A 9,467-nucleotide genomic window follows, 5' to 3' on the forward strand; every position below is an offset into this window, starting at 1 on the left:
GAGGTACTTACAGAGGGGTCCCAAATACGTGATAGGGACATCGTTGTTACTTCTCCATAGTAAAATGCATGGCTGTCCCATTAGATCTCCACTTTCAAGGTAAGTCAGGAGTGAGCCTTCTTTGTTCAGGGCCTCACCTTACTCCTACAGAATACAAAAACAAGACCTCAGCTAAACTTTGCACATGACCTGTGGTGCAAGAAAACCAAAGATGACTTTGTCCTGGGCAACAGTCATTATTTCTGACCCATCTTTAGGAGGCAAGTATGTATCCATGGTGTCATCTTGCCTGCTGTTGTATACCAGGAAGAACATTAACTTCTGGATTCCCCATCATATAAGTCCTGTACTGTATACTTAGAGGCTGTCTTTTGAGCCTCTGACATGACTGAATCCCAGAGGACTCTTCAGAGGAGGACTGAGGGCATTCCCGTAGTCTAGGAGCAGTCAGGTGGACCAAGCCTGTGAGGGTGGGTCCAGGTTTCCCAGTCCAGTCCTACCTGGGCTGCCTAGTAAGTACAGGCAAGTCTTGCGAGAACACTGGGAAATACTGTGTGACCGGGATATGGCGTTAGGTAAGTCATTATTTTTGTTTCTTAAGCTCATATACTCTTTTTGTTGCAAGGCAAGTTACATAATTATAAGAGGTTGGCAATGTCTCCTACACAAAGCTGCATGCCAATGGTCACAGGGTGTAGATTCCAAAGATGAGTCAGGGTGAAATAAAAAGGATCTGTAGCTGCCCCAGGCATCTATAAAGATGCCATGCCCCAGGTACACCCTAGTGCCTCCTGGTGCCCCACAGCAGAGAAGTGGTGAGCAATGCAGTTACTGAGGGATGTTCAGCACAGAAGAAGCTTTGAAGGGTCAGTTTTGGGGGAAACCTTAAGCTGGTGTAAACAATCACCCCTTCGAGGATGCTCAGCACATGCCACAATAAGAACAAGAGTGGAATTATGCTTACAGGACTAGAGACAGAGGCACAGTACATATGCTAGTGAAAGGAGTGTAACACCTCCCTTCCTTGAGCCAGCTGGCAATGTTTGCTCCCTTCTCGGGGAGCAATGCACATAAGCATTTGCAGATCTATCCAGTTACCATGTCCATATCCTTGGTCTAAGCCCAGCTGCTGTTAGGCTGTAGAACTACAGGACAAATTGAGAAAGTTAGAGCCATAAGACCAAATCACTTTTCACTGTGAACAGTTGCATAGCACAGTCACTCAGCTTTTCCTGTTGTTTTATTTTTCTTGCATGGGCATCGCAGACATGAGTCTAAAGCATTTTATAGAAATATTCAGTTTGGAAATCACTGGGGAGGTCTTGGCTGATATAGACATATGCACTTGTGCTAACGATTTTTCTTTAGAGCCCCAATATGGAAAGCAAAATGCTAATTAAAGGTAGTTAGGGGCAGAAAAATATTGTTTCAGAAAACAATGTGTAATGACAGCTTAGACAGTTCAGTGATTTAAATGTCTTTGGAAGGAGCCAGTCCTCAGGCCAGAATCTTCTGGGTTGAACATATTTTTCAAAACCTTATCAGCACTTCCTAGGTGACATTTGATGCCTCTCAGAATTGGGTATGCAGGCCATGTGTGTGATAATGATATATTGCATTTATTGAAGCAGATTATTCTTCCTGAAAACTTACAACGCTATCATGCTTCCCAATTCCATGACTTATATATTTTCCTGACTTCAGCATGTTTAGCAATTCTGTGTGTCCATTGCTGCACTAGTCTTTTCTGGTTACAGAAATATATGTTCAAAAGTATTTCAGCTTTCATGCATGAAGCAGAATCTGGATTGACAGGAGTTAAAAATTCTATTCATTTAAAAATAAAAGAGGAACAAGGACTGTATTGATAGATATCTAATTCTGTCTAGACCACGAATGAAAGATGCCAAAATACTTTGGAGAGCATTTTATTTGTAACATTCTGACATAGTTTATGGCCAGGTAACCTTGTGACTAAGGTCAGAAGTTTGATTTGAGAGTCTTGTGTAAGACATCCTACTCCATTTGTTTAGATCCAGACAGTCCCAAAATCAGTCTAACCATTTTTCCTGAGGTTCCTGTAAATCTCCATATTTTCAATAATCGTAAGTATCCTTTGCCAGTTGAGAGAGTTCTCATGATATTTAGATATGAGTAATCTGAACCTCCTTATCATTTAGTACACAATTTTCCTCACTCTTGTAGAATGTGTGTACGGCAAGACGAAGAGGCTTGTCAACAGTACACAGAAGATAGCTCCACATGAAAGATGAGTGGCTGGACAACTTGAAGGTAGAAACAATGCAGATCCATAAAACACTTTCTACTACTAAAGTTCCGGAATCATTACTAATGATTCTTGATTACACTGCAGAAAAGTTCAAGGTGAGGTGATGGGTCAATGTTTCAAAACTGAAGAAGCCAGAGAGAGCAGATTTATGCACTTTTAGTCAGCTGAATTAGCTAAGGGAATTAAGTGCAAAGATGGATTTTCTCCCCTCCTCGTATTTATAATATTGAATTAAAAAAAAAAAAAAGTGGTAGTTACTTCTTGCTACTCTGCTTACAGTGGTTTTGTGTGCTGCATGTTTTATAAACTATATTGAACAGTGTGCATAAATATAAAACCCATCCTTTTTTTTTTTTTTATCTCATATTCTTTTTGCACAGGTCTTCCTCTCAGCTGCTGTAGGGTTGTTTTTTGTTGTTGTTGTTGTTTTGTTTTGTTTTGTTTTGTTTTTCTTTTCTTGAAAGTAAGACCACATGCATAAATAAGGGCAAGGGATATAAAAAAGCAACTTAACGTGGCCAATGATCAGTATTCATGACTATGAAGCATATTCTTTGAAAGTGCCAATGAGATGTAAACACATCAATAAAACAAGTTCTCATCTGCCTGCCCCCTAGTCTCCAGACTATGCAAAAGGAAGAAAGTTACTGCATCTATGAGGGGGTTGCAAGGAGATTCTTCCATTCTTCCACTGACTTCATGTATCTGTTTATTGAAGTCAAAGATTTTTCAACAGCTCCACAGCATCAGGGAAGAGAGGAACAATGGAGACAATAAATTAGATCTTCCTGAGTAAGTGTGAATAGTTTAAGGAAAGGAAATCAGGGCTAGGATGCACTGTACAGCTGAGTCTGTCCCTGGGCGCTGGCACGTGGGGATGGCACACCTGAAACACTTTTACACACAGATGCCATAAACTATAAAATGCAGTCACTTTTGTCAAGAGAAGGTTGTCATATTCCTGTCTTAAATATTCAGCTCTGCATAAATATACAGACTTCAGTCTTCAGTTCTGTACAGCTCTGGGAAAGATCCATTCTCCTCTCTAAGGACAACAGACAGAAGTGGGTGTAACTTTCATGCTAGAAGGAAAGTGTGCGGAGGTCTAACAGGAAAATAATCGACTAAAAATTGAATAATATAGAGGAGAGAGACTCCCTACTTTAACATATAGTTTCTTAAATTTGCCAGTTAGAAGCTGAAATCCCTCCTGCTCTCTATTATATGATTTATTGCTCTCTTATTCCTGCTTTCTTGTCCTATAATATCCATCAGCCTGGATCAAATTCTGTTTTCAGTAATCCAGGTGAAAATTTAAAGCCCCCTGAAGTACTCCTGCAAAAAGTAATGGATTTAGTCTGGACACATAGGGTTGCAAATTGAATACAGTTCTGATCAATAGCGTATACCTGAGGTCCATCAGTTCTAGAATTTTAAAGTACAAGTCCTGGTTTCTGACATACGTCAAGCTTCATTATTATTTCTATATCTATTGTGCTAGGACTCCAAGTATTCTGGGTGCTTTTCAAGACACAAAAAGATACTGTTTCTCCTGCAGACTGTACAGTCTGAAGTAAAAGAGACAAAAGGTGACATGAGCAGATATAACACATAACCCAAGGAATCAACATAGTAAACAGAATTTTATCATTAATTCATTTGCTTGTTTTAATTACAGTGCTTTTCCTTTGTTTGCCAAGGAATTGAAACATATTCACTCAGCGGCCAGTTATGCAAGGAAGAGTTTTTCAGTCCTTATTCTTACCTTGTTATCACCAGAGTCTCCAGTCAAGTCACATCTCCTGCAGAGATTCACCAGTGTCTTGAAAGGGTTGGGTTCCTGTTGCAGCCTTAGTATAATTTAATTAAAATTCAGTCAACAGTGAGACAAACACCCATTCAGGCTTCATTAGTTCTGTGCATACTGAATCTAATACTCATAAACAAATTAATCTTACCTCTCTGATTTTCTCCCCATGGGTCAGTTCCCACATCCTTCTGTCCATGCACACTCATAAACCAGTGTAAACTCAGCAAGTCCTCCCCTCCTACATATAATACATCTCAGGAATGCACAGTTCACTTGTAAGAGTAACAGAATTTAATCATTGTCCTATGCAGTTTAATTTATCTCTGGAAAGGAGGATGAAATAAAAAAGAAGGATAAAATTAAAAAGGGGGATTTTTTTTTTCTTTTGAAACAACAGTGGAATAACAGAATAAAATATATTTTACAAAGTTTGATAGCACTGCTGATGAGCCGGTGCAGAGTTCCTTGAATTCACAGTGACCAAAACTAGGAGGACCAAACAACAAAGAGCACAAGGAGCCATCAGACAAGTACCTGCACACACAGACTGGTTAATCCCCCACCCAGATACTGAATCCAGGGGCTACTAAACCTGATCCTGCACTGCAGAATAAACTAGATTCTCAGCAGCATGGCAGAGGAGAGGCATACTGGAAAAAAAGTTGCAGATGCACACAGATCAATACAGGGAATGGTACTCCACCCAGAAAAAGTGGCCTTGCCTGATGTCATGGCAATAGTAGAGTGTCAGTCACACAGGAGAGACAGTGGGATTGGTGTCAGGAGCTAGGAGCAAAGGTCATCCATGTTCACACACTGAAAGAGAACGTATATGGGTTTTCTCAGCAGTGCTTAGTCAGCAAGAGAGAAATGGGCAAAGACAGGGGACCAACAGAGGACAGAGCAACTGAGAAGGCAAAGACATTAAAAATAGGATTGATTGAGCCCAAGAAGCCAAAAGCTGTTTTTGAGACATTTGCAGGTGAGTGTGTTCAATGGTGGTGTCAAATTGCTCCTATCTTGTTCCCCTTATAGCAACTGCTAAGGGTGTACGTGGAAGATGCATGGATCTACAGATCTCCTCTGGGCTGTTATGAGGAGGTAGGATGGAAAGAGGCAGGAGAGCCCCTCCTGTCCTTTGTTAAAACCAAACCAAACAACCATTAATATCTTCTAAGCCTTTCATAATAGCTGGAGCAAACATTTACATCTGCATTATAAAGGATCAATGCAAGCACTCATTTTAAAAGTATTCTTCCTTCCTCTTTCCACTTGGTTGTAGAGTTGTTGCTCATAGTGGGCAGACAATCCAGGTTGTTTTCTTCTGGAGGAAGGAGAGACAGAAATAGCTGAAACTGGTTGAACTGTGGTTTTTCCAGACCTTTTTTAATTTAAGATAAAACAAATGCAAGCAAAATGAGAGAATGAGGGAGAGGAAAAAAAAAAAAAAAACAGAAAATACAGTTCTTGTCATGTGCACTCCCAGGGTTGCAATGAAGGCTGCTAAACAGAAACATACTATTTACCTTCTCTTTATAATTTTAAGGGATTTCTACCAAGTTTGCAATACCCTTTCTCCCTTGCTTTGCTGCCTTATCTCATCTCCTCTGAGACTGCAGGTGGGCAAGTGGAAGTGAAAATTAATGACTGGGCAAATAACATTTCTTTCTCTTCCCTACTTTCCTGGTGATTTCTGCCCCCTCCACCAAGAGCAGTACATGATGATACAGTCCTTGAGGACATGCAAACCTACAGCAGAGAACAAAACCAGAAACTATGCAAATGTTTTGTTTTGTTTTGTTTTGTTTTTTTCTGGTCAGTTACTAGCTGTGGCTGAAGCAGGGACTCAGTGTGCTCTGCTGAGCCCCACCAGCTTTGTCTGCATGCTACTGAGTGGATTATACTTGTATCTCAAGGGGAACCAACTGGTAGATATGCATGGGACAGTGCAGGGCTATGCAGATACACTGGCTGAGGCCCTGAAAGCAACAGAATTTTGTTATTTCAATGTTTGACTTAAGTTACTATGCTCCATGGAGGAGCAGACTACAGTAAGTTGCAAGGGATGGGCTACTTATGTGAATGTGGTTTCCAGCTCCAGATACATTACAGCCACACAGAAATGGCCAGAAGAGTCTTGCCAGACTCCAACCATTGTTCACCCGTTCTAGGTATCTTTTCAGTTTGGGGGTTTACTTTCAACCTGAAAAAGAAGAGGGGTTGGAACAGAGGTTATTTGTATGATAGAAAAGAGCAGAGAATAATGACGTGTAAGAAGGAATAGCTCCAAGGGTTTAAGTTTCTGTCATATGGGTTGTTCTGAACTTAGCTAATGCTGGTGGAAATGCAATGCATGTTTGTGTTCCCCAGTTTGGTCAGGGTGCTTATCAAGACTATGACAACAAAAGCCCACGGTAGTTCCAGGAAAGAATATAGATGCCAACCATGATGGCAAATCTACTTTCCTCAAGGCACTGTTATCTCATAACCAAACATTGTCAGATGTGCTACCAGCTTAAAATCTTAACTTCAAATTGCCATAAACAGGATGGTTAAAATAATAATAACTCCACTTCCACGTATCTGGTGGAATGTTGCAACTTGTAAAGCTGAAACCCCGAGAACTACTTTATTGCAGTTCTTGTAACCAAAGCAAAAACCACACAGAACGATGAATGCAAACTGGATTACTAACTTTTATTATCCAACAGTATTTAATACATTTGAGCTACAGCCTTAGTTTCAAAAACAGTTTGGGGTCCAGTTAATTAAGTGTCAAGACAAAGGTCTTGAGCACTGTAGGGAAAAACTGTCTCACAGCTCTCCAGTTGCAATCCCGACCATAGATACACTGCATTGGTGCAGAACAAATATGCACATGGGCAGTTTACTCTCTCACTTTGCAGAGTGAAGGTTCTGGCTTGCCTCAGCGTTATGAATATCTATGCTTGTGCAAATTTCCCTGTGATAGCCAGGCCTTAAAATCAATACACGTGAGCTCTGGACATCATTCCAAGCACACTGAGAACTGGCAGAGTCTGCTGAGCTGCACTGCTTAGTGCCCACTATAGGGACTTTCTTGATTACCTGTCATTACTGCTTTACAGTGGGTTTATGCTGCAGCCAAAGCTGTGACCTCAGCATAGCCTAAGCACATCCATGTCTAGCTTATAAAAGAAAAGCTGGCTACAAAGCGAGGGCTTCTGCAGCAATATGTGGTTTAAGTGCAGGCTGTGAGCCTACCTGGGACCTGAGGAAAGTACTTGGAAAGCCAATATCAATATTCAACTGCATTTGGTGAGGCTAGCTTGGATGTGTACAAAACCTTCTGTCATGTCTTTGACTGCAACATAGATGGATTTCAGAGCTGAAACCCTTTAGCAGAACAGTGCTTGAGGAGTCTCTGCATAATAAATTTAAAGCACATTTAAATAATTCTGTTATTCAGATGTTGATTAAATAGTCCTAGCAGAAGCAATTACAGTTTTTCACGCTATGAAAACCTTTATTTTCAGATCTCAGCCATTAATATATAAAAGTTTGAAGAAATTTTGGTCAGAATATGCAGCATAGGCTGAATTAAAGCTGAACAGTGCTATTGATCCTCTCTCAAGCAGCACTTTGCAAATCTGTGTTCCAGTCCCAATCTGTCAGACAATTTTCAGATATTAAAATTTTCTTGGCACTGCAGCCATCCATAAACTCTACATCCCTCTGTGGAACATACTTTTAAATTGGCTAATATTTCATTCAAGTCCTCTTAAGGTAATAGTTACCACTTGTATACAAAATGAGGATCCAATGTAAAATGCAGAACCTCCCTTCAAAAAGGAGAAAGTCCATCCCAGATGACATTACAATGCATAACTAAAATTCAGCTTCTTCTGGTGCTCCAGAATGACTCATTGCTCTCCTCCGCTTTGTTCGTGTATATGTCTGGGTGACATTTATTGCTCTGCTTTACTTGCAGTCAGACACTAGTTCCAGTGACAGTACTTTCCCATCTGACTTTCCTATTATGTGTACATTTGGGAAACAAAAGCACATCTTGTTGTGTTTGTAAAGAGCCCTGTCACTCAGTTTGTTTCTTTTTGGCCTGTGGGCCATCCATCATCTATATCAGCCATCTTGAGGGGAATGCAGGGATCATGTCACCTGGAAATGGTGAGAAGGGATGAAAGTTATCTCAGTGCAGCCTAAGACAAAGTCACAGCAATTGGGTGCTTAACCTATCTTCTTGGCTTCTCTGAGGAAAGCACATTGTTTTCTCCTGACACTTCAAACACCAAATCCATCACTGGGAAGGAAGGGGAGCCCTGTGTGCTTGAGTTATTGTCTGAACAGTGTCCCGAGGAGAGTCTTTTCCTCACACTGCTTTAAATGTCTAGCTGAGAGTTCAGAGTAGAGAAAGAGCTTGCGCTTTTCCACTTTGCAAATAAATACAGGTATTGAGAAAGAAGTGCTGATGCATGGAGTAAAGCAAAGACACACTGGACAGAACAAAGCCTTGTTTTTCTCTTAAGTCCTGTTGAGCAATTCCATAAGGAAGATTCATTTAGGTCCTCCAGATAAGAGGTTTAACCAAAAAGAAGAGTAAGTAGAATGTGAAATTTTGTATGGAACAGATTTAAAATGGCTGCCCTGATTTGGGAAAGAGAAACCTTCCCTCTTTCAGACTTTCAAGAAAAATGATGGGAATGTGGAAGAGGTGCCTGGCACAGTGAGCAAAGGGTGCTGTTAGAGGTCCGCATTTTCCTGAAAACTACATTTAAAAATTGTAGGTGTCAATAATTAGTTTCTATACCTTAGTAAAGGACAACACAGTAGAAGGTACATCTGGTCCTTCTGAATGAATTTAATGGGTCTTCAAAAATTCTCTCAACATTAATTGTGACAGAGTACAGAAGCTTCCAGCTACCAAGAGTAAAAAATTCCTGTGAGGTTTGATCCATTCTGCTGAATTGCCCTTGTGAGAGGGAGGAACAAAGAGGAAAAGTTCTGCCCCGATGTAGACTGGTGGGAAGAGGCAGAGGGGACCTATGACTTTAACTCTGGAAGATTCTTCCATGATGGGGCTGGAGGGATGGCCAACAAGCATCTTGAAGAGGGCTAGTTGCTGGACTGAAAGCTTGTAAGTGTGGAATGTGTGTCAGCAGAGACAGATGATCAAACCATTGATACCTGAGAGATCTTTGAGTGGTCTGCCAGTAGGCTAGGAGGGGTCTCAGTCATTGCTGTCATGTCTGTTCACCTGAACCCTGTAGGAACACCACCACAGAACCTCTTGGAGTATGTTTTTAAAAGACACACACAAATATATACATACACATGTACTTGCATATATATATATATACTTGCATCCTGAGA

The sequence above is a fragment of the Anser brachyrhynchus genome (assembly GCF_964034855.1).
Source record: "Anser brachyrhynchus genome assembly, chromosome: 1".
Taxonomy (NCBI): domain Eukaryota; kingdom Metazoa; phylum Chordata; class Aves; order Anseriformes; family Anatidae; genus Anser; species Anser brachyrhynchus.